This window comes from Pezoporus occidentalis, unplaced genomic scaffold, assembly GCF_034315485.1.
Source record: "Pezoporus occidentalis ecotype Australia unplaced genomic scaffold, CSIRO_AGI_Poc_V1 ctg233, whole genome shotgun sequence".
In the NCBI taxonomy this organism is placed as follows: domain Eukaryota; kingdom Metazoa; phylum Chordata; class Aves; order Psittaciformes; family Psittacidae; genus Pezoporus; species Pezoporus occidentalis.
In genome coordinates, this window is record NW_026914212.1 from 114,725 (window position 1) to 124,264 (window position 9,540).

The 9,540-nt window shown below is 45.4% G+C and overlaps 1 protein-coding gene across 1 annotated transcript in view; it reads left to right on the plus strand.

Annotated features, from left to right (window-relative positions):
- PLEKHB2 (pleckstrin homology domain containing B2) overlaps positions 1-9,540 on the plus strand; it is a 469,993-nt gene that overhangs the window by 90,967 nt on the left and 369,486 nt on the right. The gene's annotated exons all lie outside the window — the stretch shown is intronic.

The following is a 9,540-nucleotide window of genomic DNA, read 5'->3' on the forward strand; positions in this document are numbered from 1 at the left end:
ATGGCAGGGGTCGGAACTGGATGAGCTTTAAGGTCCCTTCCAACCCAAACCAGTCTGGGATTCTGTGATTCTCTTTGGGGAGAAATAAGAAATAAAGAACTAAAAGTTGTTTGAGCTCTTGGCCAGAGGCAAAGCCTTGAAGGGAGCTGTTCTCACGGAATGGCAGGCGAGCACACATGCAATCAGTAAGCAAGTAAAACAGCGAGGCAGGTACCTGTAAAAACAGTTCCCTGAGCCTATGTGCTGTTATCACCCTGTTCCCACGCAGCCCCGTAACCTCAAGCCCAACCACAGCCCCACCACTGCTCACATTAAGTGCTCTCTCACAACAGTGTGACCTACACCACAGGCCTTCCCTCAGTGCCTCACTGCTGCAGAGCTCCAGCTCTGCCCTTCAGCCACACTTAATAGCTCTCTCCTCAGTTTGCCAATGCAGGACCAATTAAAAGGCATTCCACCTCTTCATCTCCGAGACCTTCAGGCATTTCACAAGCCACATAAATCCTTTCTCCAACCCAAGGGACCGTCTCCCAGTGCAGCAGAGAACAAGGCAGGTTTCAGACAAACGCTATTTTGAACCGGCATGTGCATGTCACACTCCCAGTTTTGGGAATCTCAAGACTTGCAAAGCTGCAGTGACCTCCAGGCTTGCAGATCCATGCCACCAGCTACTTCTGGTGCAGTACACACCCTCAAACCAGTCTGGGATTCCATGACTAGTATCCTTGCTATCCCTACTAGTGACTGTGGGACAGCAAGCTTCCAGCTGCAGGAATACCACCCTGAATGCCAAGGAGGTCTTCACACTGGTCTCCTGCCTTTGGGGTGATGCTTGGCCAAATCTCTAGATGACTTTTACCATTGTGATTTTGGCTACCCCTTCCCTTTGGTCATCAGCAAAGCTTCGTCAGGTAAAGTTAATCCAGGAAGAATTCCATGGTTTCTTCCTCCTCTGCTGTTTGAACCAGATACGTCAAATGTCACAGCACCAGCACCCTAAGACACATGCAGCTGCTCCTCCACTACCAGCACTGTGGTGCAAAGCAATTTCTCTCCAAAGCAGGACCTAGCTTACAAAGGATGGAGGAATCACAGGATGCCATAAGGACAGTTGGCAAAAAAGCTCCCTGCTATCCAGAAATCACTGATGAGACTCAGCAGCCCAGCATTCCCAGCCTGAATGCTGCTGCCTTGTCCAAAAGTAGTCACTGCCTTGGGCATGGAGAGTCAGGGAGGGAATTGGAGGCAGCTGCCTTGCCAATACAGCTGCTCTGGAGCGGCTCTCAAAACCCCATCCCATCCCAACAAGCTGGACACCCTGTCCGTTGTAAACAGCTTTTGAGCACCTGCTGTGAGGTCTAAAATGGGAATGTTTCTGGGCCTGAAATACCCCTATGGAAAAGAGTTGCATGCTTCTCTAAGGAAAGGTCTCGGCTCTATTGAAATGCTAAACCAGACTAAAGCAACTTCAGATCCTTGGTACCAGACAGAAATTTGTCATAGGAGTCCAGGAAAGAAAACAGTACTGAAGCAATCCCAGGAAAACACACTTAATGGAGGTTTGCAGGTTCCAGGGCAGTAGCTAAATCAACACATTGCCAAGAAAGCAATGTGAAATCTGCAGCTTACTTTTTGATCCTCAGCCTTCCCTATAGTATCATAACCTGTATCATTAAACAGAAGTGACTGTAAAACTAATACTGGTTAGCTTCTGATAACAAACATATAGCTTTGTCCTGCCATAGCTGGTTATTAGACTTCCCTGGCATCCATCAATATGGTACCAAACCTTGAACTAAAAATGGAAGATGTATTACATATGATATAATAGGCTTTCTTGGCTGTTTTCATTAACATTTTTATCTATAGAAAACATTATTTTGTATTCTTAAAAGGGGAGGAGAACTGAAATGAGGAACAGGTTGTTACTGTAGGCAGGAAACAATAAAAAGGCAAATACAGGTCTCATTTCTTTAGACTTTCGCTATATTATTCCTATTTTTCCCCTTAAAATTAAACATACCTAATAGCACCCATCTCTTTTTCTAACACATGAACATACTAACACAAGTACGATATTCTGAAGCTCTTCTGTCTTTCTCCAGGGAAGACACGGAAATTACACCGGAATATTAAAATTCCCCCTTTGTCTTTTTCATAGGAAAATTGATATCAGTTGACGGAAGAAATAACGTATCATTTCCAAAGATCAAACTCTAACATGAGAAGTGACGAACTCTTAAGTTACCTGCTTTCTCAAGTCTTAGGACGCCTTTGGTCCCCTCTTTCTCCAGTGTCACACTCCAGCGTTCCACACATGGTCAGATGCACCTCTCGCTGTTACACTGGGTAACCCTTAAGGCAGCTGTGCGGCTGGGCTCCACCTCCTGGCACTGGTACCAGCCAGCACACGTATCTGTCACCCTTTCCAAACTCAGAGCGTTGCGGCGTTCCCGAGCTCCCGGCCTGACCTGGTGCAGCTGTCCCAATGCCCTACATTCCAGACAGCTTCCCTGACTGATTGCACAGCCCTGGACCTGACAGCTACCAAGGAGCTTTCACAGCACCTCCTGCCAGTGCCAAGCTCTGCCTCAGCCACACTTTGTCCTCTTGGGGTATGTCAGTATTGAGAATGAGCGTTTCCCTGCACGCTGCTCTCCTCAGGAAACCACCGCATGGCAGGGCCAGGGCTGGCTCCACATACTCTGGATCCGGGCTGCCTGCTGGCAAGTGAAGCTAAAGTGCATGTGAGCAGGTCTCAGTGCATCCATCTGAGGAGCCTTTGGGAACACCTGGGCACCCACCTGCAGTGTGGGCAGTGGGAGACCACAGGGACACTAGCATGGATGCTCCCCAGGAGCCCGGGCAGAGCAGATCCTGGCGCATGGATCCTTACGGAGTGTGGTGCTGCCTGACCTACATGCCATGGGAAAAGGAGGGCTCACCTCCAAAATGATAGTAAGCTTTCCTGGCCACAGCTGCTAGGAACCTGCTGTCTCCATAGACAGAAAGCTATGGCTGTGTTAGGCTAAGATTCCTCTGATCAGCTTAAAAACCCAACTAGCAAAGGCACAGGCTCCCAACAGCAGAACATCTTCAGGTTTGGTACACAGGCAGTTAAAGCACACTCAGATAATTTCCTTTCCTCATGAGGAAATACTACAAGTTCTTCAGCACTTCCTCTTTTTCTGTTTTAAATCATTGCACTTCACACAATACCTTTATTTGCATAAGGCTATTAACAACTCACCAACACCGTTCCCAACTTTAGGTCATTCATGATTCAGTGATGTAAAATGCAATGACAGTTTTTACTACTGGCAATAATGGGCAAAATGTACATTTCTGCAGCAGAATCTCTGCTCAGATAGGTATCTTCCCATCTGCTCAGCTACTTTGCTAACAACCTGTTCCATCTAAATCCTCCATGGGCTGCAGGTAGCTGGAAGCTGTGGATTTGGGCTCATTCACGTTCCTGGCTCACACTGTACAAGAGTTAAGGTTAACGACTCTATCTAACTTTAGTCCAGCTGGCTAAAGACCAGTTTCATGTAGGTTTAGATTCCTTGCAAAAGAAGCAATGAAGACATCCTGCAGAAGCTCTATATTTTAAAAACACTGTATTTTATATTTAACTGTATGTTAAAACTTGCTGAGACTTCAGCTGCTGTAACCATGAGGTGGAACCTGCTGAGCACAGTAATCCGTTTTCTCAAGCTAACGTTCAGGTTCATCAGACATCCGCCATTCTTCTCGCCATCAAACTGAGTTATGCATTTATTTATTGAAAACATACACATTTCTGCTGCATTTCTGCTGTATTTCTCATACACACTTACTGAAAACGTACGCCACTGCTTCTACCTGGTTTGCTACTTTCCCCCAGACCAAGCAAGGCTGAGCTTTCAGTTGGCTGTCAGGGAGAGATGACTGGTTCCGTGCTGTCAGAAAGGGATACACAAGCATTAATTCCATCCATTTGGGGTTTTCCAGTGAAAAACTTGTGTTCCAGGAGCAGCAATATTTGCCAATGGTGTCCTTGTTTTTCAGATGATCAGACAAGCTGGTAAATGACCCCACATCAGCCAGCAGCAGGAACCATCTCGCACGGTTGTCAAAAGAAATGACTGATGCTGCGCATGCAATACATGCATTAGCTCCCTCTTGTTAAGTGTTCTGCACCCTTCCTCTGTTACACTAAAACCTCATTTGGCTTCAGCCTGTTTAGACAGGGCTTCACTTGAACATTTTCTTTTGCTGTGGGTCCAATGAGGGTTTCTAGTCTGATAGACTTAGTCCTGAAGGGAACGAAACAAAGGAACTGGGAAACTAGTCAGCAAGTGGCGTGGATACAGAGCTCACGGATGACTGCATTGGCTTTTCCTCTTCTGACATTCCCAAGTGATAGGTGGATCATCTTTACAACCTGAGAAGGAAATCTGTGTTGTAAACTAGCAAATGCCCATCACAAGGAATGTAAGGAGCACACTGATCCTGGCGACAGCATTTCTAACCTTTGGGCAGTCCAAAAACCAAAGCAAAATTCAGTCACAGCTCTGAGCGTCACTCGGGAGTGTGAACTCATCCGTCAGGTATGTGCACAGAACTGGCGGAGATCAACAAGCCTCAATGAAAAATACAAGTCAGCATTGCCTTACATTTAGTAAGATCTGAGATGAGATTTATTTCTCATGGTTTGGTGTCACTCTGCCAGCATTTCACAGGGATACTACCCATATGAATAAACTCAAGAACTGAAGTTTCGGTCCAACCAGTGTCCCTACCTCATTAACATCAAGCATGCACTAAAGCGCAGAACTCCACCTAATTCACTATAAAGGGCAGTCTTCTCCATTTCCCAGCTCTTGCTGAGCAGAACAACTCTCCTGCATTTCAGGAGCTACTCTGGTGGTTCATGTTTTATCAAACCTTGCAACAAGTGCCTGAACTATAGCCCTGCTACCTCTTGTCAAGGCTGTGTTTCTTACCTTGGCATGCTGGACACCAGAGCCTGCCTGAAGCAGAAGATGGAGGTACACAAAGAATGCAAGATCAAAATATCACTGAGGACAACAGGCTTTACTTCTTCCAGCATGGGCCTGTTTTTTTGTGTCCACTTCTGGAGATCAAAGGTATAATTTACTTAGAGGAAGAATTATTTGCGCATAAACAGCCATTAACTAATAATACAGAGAAGCTGATTTTAAATTCAAATGGGTGGCACAGCAGCCAGTGCTAGACAAGTGACCCAAGCACCTTGTTACTTATATAAACTGAAGCAGGAGGGAGTCTGATGCTGATGACAAAACCCCTTTGTGAGTAACATTGGCAAAATCTCTTGGAGAGCAATTCAGGACTAAGTTACAAGAAAATGGGGCACTTCTCTCCTAGGAGAAACTTAACATTACAAATCACATTTCCTTTCCTGTTTGTGTACATCAGGGAAAGGAAATAACTGCTGCTGTTCTGTTTCAAAAGCTGACCATCTTGAGGGGGTAAAAGGGGAAGTGCTTCTCTGATCTCAAGAAGTAAACCGTCAGGACGAAACTGTAGCAGTGTAAGATGTGGATGGAGAAGGAAAGACTGTTCTGAACTACCATGGCCTCCACCTACTACATTTCTCAGGGGTCTTACTTTCAGCCCCATCCCTAGGCTTCAGTCCTTCCAGTTTCATTTGAGTGCATCTCATCTTGGGCTATAAGGTCTTAAAATACAGCGCTAAGGGATGTCTCAGCTTGTTCTGCCTGCAACTTTGGGAGTGACCCTACTGCACCCCCAGACTGCAATTCAGCTTCTTCAAATAGAATAAACACTTATTTAAATAGTAGTCTTCTTCCACCACTCCCTCAAAAGCCTATGAGCAGGGGATCAAAGATTTCTCAAGCTTAACTGGCCCATTCACATGTCAGGCTTAAAGCTCACTGACCTCTACAGCCAATAACACACACGGGAGTAATAGGATTAGGATAACAACTGGACTTTGAATACTGAACCCAAATAATCTGTCATTTACAGTTTGGTCAGCTGGGACCTCTCTTTTATATAAGGTGAAAGCACAGTCTGGAGTCACCAATCTGGATTGTTAGCATGCCTGCCTATCCCACTACCCCTATAAAACAATACACGGAAGCAGCAGTTATTCCAGAAATACCCCAGTGACTTGAAATACAAGTAAAAACAGTCTGGGAGCAGAAGTGGGGAAGACAATAAATGCAGCACTAGCAGAGTGATCATGGTTGCTTGCTGACTTTGAACAACTGCAGCCACCCAGAGGGAGGGATGTGAGAAGACTCAAGAAGTAGTTTTTGAAACGGAAGGTGGTGCTGGTTCAGAAGAGGGAGCACAACTGGGATGAAACAAAGATGCCAATTTGTAGTTCACTGAAAATCTGATCCACAGACTCTGCATGTATTTTCAAAAACAAAGATCACATTTGTTTCCCCACAGCTAAAGTAAGAATATGCTATTTTGAGCTAGTGAACATTATCTGAAAACATAGATGAAAATCCAGCAGCTTTCCAGAGTTGGCAAGATTACCTTGGGTCTAAGCTATCTTACTTTGCACGATGATAGAAAATAGCTCATGGTTACATGAGTCCATGTGTTCAGCTGTCCCTATTTCTATTCCCATCTCTGCTTCCCCAACTCTGTCTCCATCTCTGCTTCCACAAGAAGGAACCACCTCTGAATTAAGCAGTTGGCTGTGTGCCCCCCAGCAGAGTCCTCTGCATTGTAAGGCTTTTTCTGCAGCATTTATTGAGTTGCACAGTGGAAGTGACTGCAGTGTTGGGACTTCAGGTAGACCTAAGAAACTTCCCAAGACTCCCACTGTCGTGTCCTCCTCCTGTTGGAAGCTACCACCTTTAAGCAGGCCACAAAAGAATGCTCCTTTCCATCACTGCGTTGAAGTGTGTTGAGGTCTGAAGATGTAGCTATCAACTTGTTGCTGGGTGGCATCAGCTTTGCAACTTATCTGCTTGCCCCTAGGTAGCTCTGGTGATGCTTTTTGCAGCACTGAGGGTAGTATAAGGTGGAACAGCCAACAGCAGCTGCTTGGTCATGGATCACACATACCTGGTCACAAAATGGACATGGTCTGGAATGAGAGGAAGAAGACAGCAAGGATGCACTCTGTGGGAGATCTGCAGTGACAGGACACTTACGGGAGAGTTTCCTCCCAGTTGAAAAATACGAAGTCATTGCAACCTGCAAGTTCAGCAACTTACTTCAGTAAGTTTCCAGATCCCAATGTGATGCCAGGCTGGCTCAGCATCTTCTTTCTCAGTCTGGAAACCCTCCTTCCTTGAGGCAGCTACATGCTCCCACGTTTCTTTGCTGGTCCCTCTCAGACTCACTCGGTTCATAAGGACTCTGTTAGCTAAAGTATCAGGACTGTGGGAAGCAAAACAAGTGACAAAACTGTCAGAAATAGGTTTATGTGTCTCTGCCTTTGTTTTAAGAATACCTCAGGTCCTTGCTCTTGCTCCAGTGTTGACGTCCCAGGTGTGATTTCTTCTGGCCCTCCTTTTAATCATGGCCCTATTACCATGACTCTTCAAAGGGACTGCCTGAATCTTTCTGAGATGAGAACCAGGACCCTGGTCAGCCTGGGCATGGTCAAGCTTTACGGTACTGAAATGCCACAGTGATGAAATGCTGGTTCCAGGAACAGGCAGTTGAAATTGGCCTGGTGTTTGCTACAGATCAACATTTAAGTGGGGAGCATGATCAACAGATGCAGCAGTAACAAGGTCAGGGCAGGATGCAAAGAAGTTTCTGAACTCAGCTCACCAAACATCAACAAAACAAAGACACATATGTACCAGCAGTAGTCTGTGATGTTACACGGCTATGTAAACTTACTATGTCACAGAAGTGGTGTATATACATTATATAGCCCATAATTCCAGCCAGTTATCTCAAGCTGGTACAGAATCGACATTAGACCAATGCAGTATGTATACGCTAAAGACAAGAGATGAACAGGTCATCAACAGACAAGCTTTCAGCTCTTACCAGATTGAGTGGTTCATTTCTATAATGAAAAGAGTAGGAGTGCAGCCAGGACAAGTTTCTAAAGGCCCAAAAGAAGAATGTATTTGGAAGCTGCTCCCATGAAATAATAAGCTGGATTCACCCCAGAATTGAATAACATTGCTGCTGCAGTCTTGGGTGATGGAGCAGCTCAAACAAGCAGCTCCCTGACATTGGGTTTGTTCCCTTATACTTGCAAAGACCCAATATTCACCTCAGCGCTGGCCTGGTGCTTGCCTGGATAATAAAACAGATACTAAATTTGGGGATTCAACCCCGAGCAAGGCATTCTGTAAACACTAAGCAGCCTGATAAAAACAGACAAACAAAAGAAGAAAGGAGGAGAGGTGCTTGGCAGGAAAAGGGTTAAAACCACATCATATGGGTTGGCAACAGCACAGAAGGAGACTGACTGCAGATAGTGATCACTGCTACTACTAGTCAACACTTGCTTGAGCTACTGAGGTCCTTTCTACAGTGCAGTTAATGGGTAGCAGGCTGACAATACCACAGCTACCAACCGACCTAGTTACTGCAGGGCTTCCGTTCCCAGCACTCACAGCCAGTATAATCTTACTTCAGCTTTTGCAACTATTAATGCTTTGTTTAAAGCTGCAGTAACTGCAGTCAAGTGATTGATGCTGAATCTCAGCTTTCACTTAAACAGACAAAGCGAATATGAAGCTTCTCACCATCAGAGAAAAGCCTGATAAGATGAATTCCACAAGGTCAAAAGTCATAACAATATAAACAAAGAGAACGTGACCCAAGATAAAGTTAAAATATTGTGATTTTAAAAGCACACCTGATATTTTTGAGGGGGTTCCTTCATTTTCTGATGGCATTCCTGGAGGAGTATTTGGTGGAAAGGTGGGACTTGCTTTCAAAAAGGAAGCATTCATTGGCAAAAGTTAGCACAAAAGGCAGCAGAAACACATTCACATCAACTGGGAAAGGAAGAAGCCAAAGCACTGAACAGACTACACAAATTGAGGAAAAACCCATTACAAGGAGGTGGCGGAAAGCAGGAGGAAGAATTTTTGCTTTCCTTCCCCTTGATCATCCCATCCTATATAAAACCCCTCTAAATCTGGCTCTCTCCGAATGCTGCTTTCACCTCCCTCCTCTAAGGCAAGTTTCCCATAACACTGTGAGTTCAGCTATGCAAGCTGGAGACAAAAGCAAACCAAACACACAACACACCTATGAGGACTGGCCAAATGAGGATTCCAAGAAGTATCACAAAGGCAAGGTTGCTTAGCACTCAAGCTACCAAGGTTAGAGGTTAGCCCTGCATTCCTCTCAAGGGGAGAGAGGGGGTGTGCTTCTCTAACCCAGCAGCATTGAGAGTTTCCTAAGCAAGCCAGGGGATCTACTCTATTACTTTCAATAGGCTGTGTGGGTTATTATCTCAGTCAGCTTGGGTCAGCTTCTCATCTAGGTGAGGTCCAAGTAGATCCTGTTCAGTCCCAGGTGACAGTAAAGTCTTCAGCCCTGTGCTCTGTG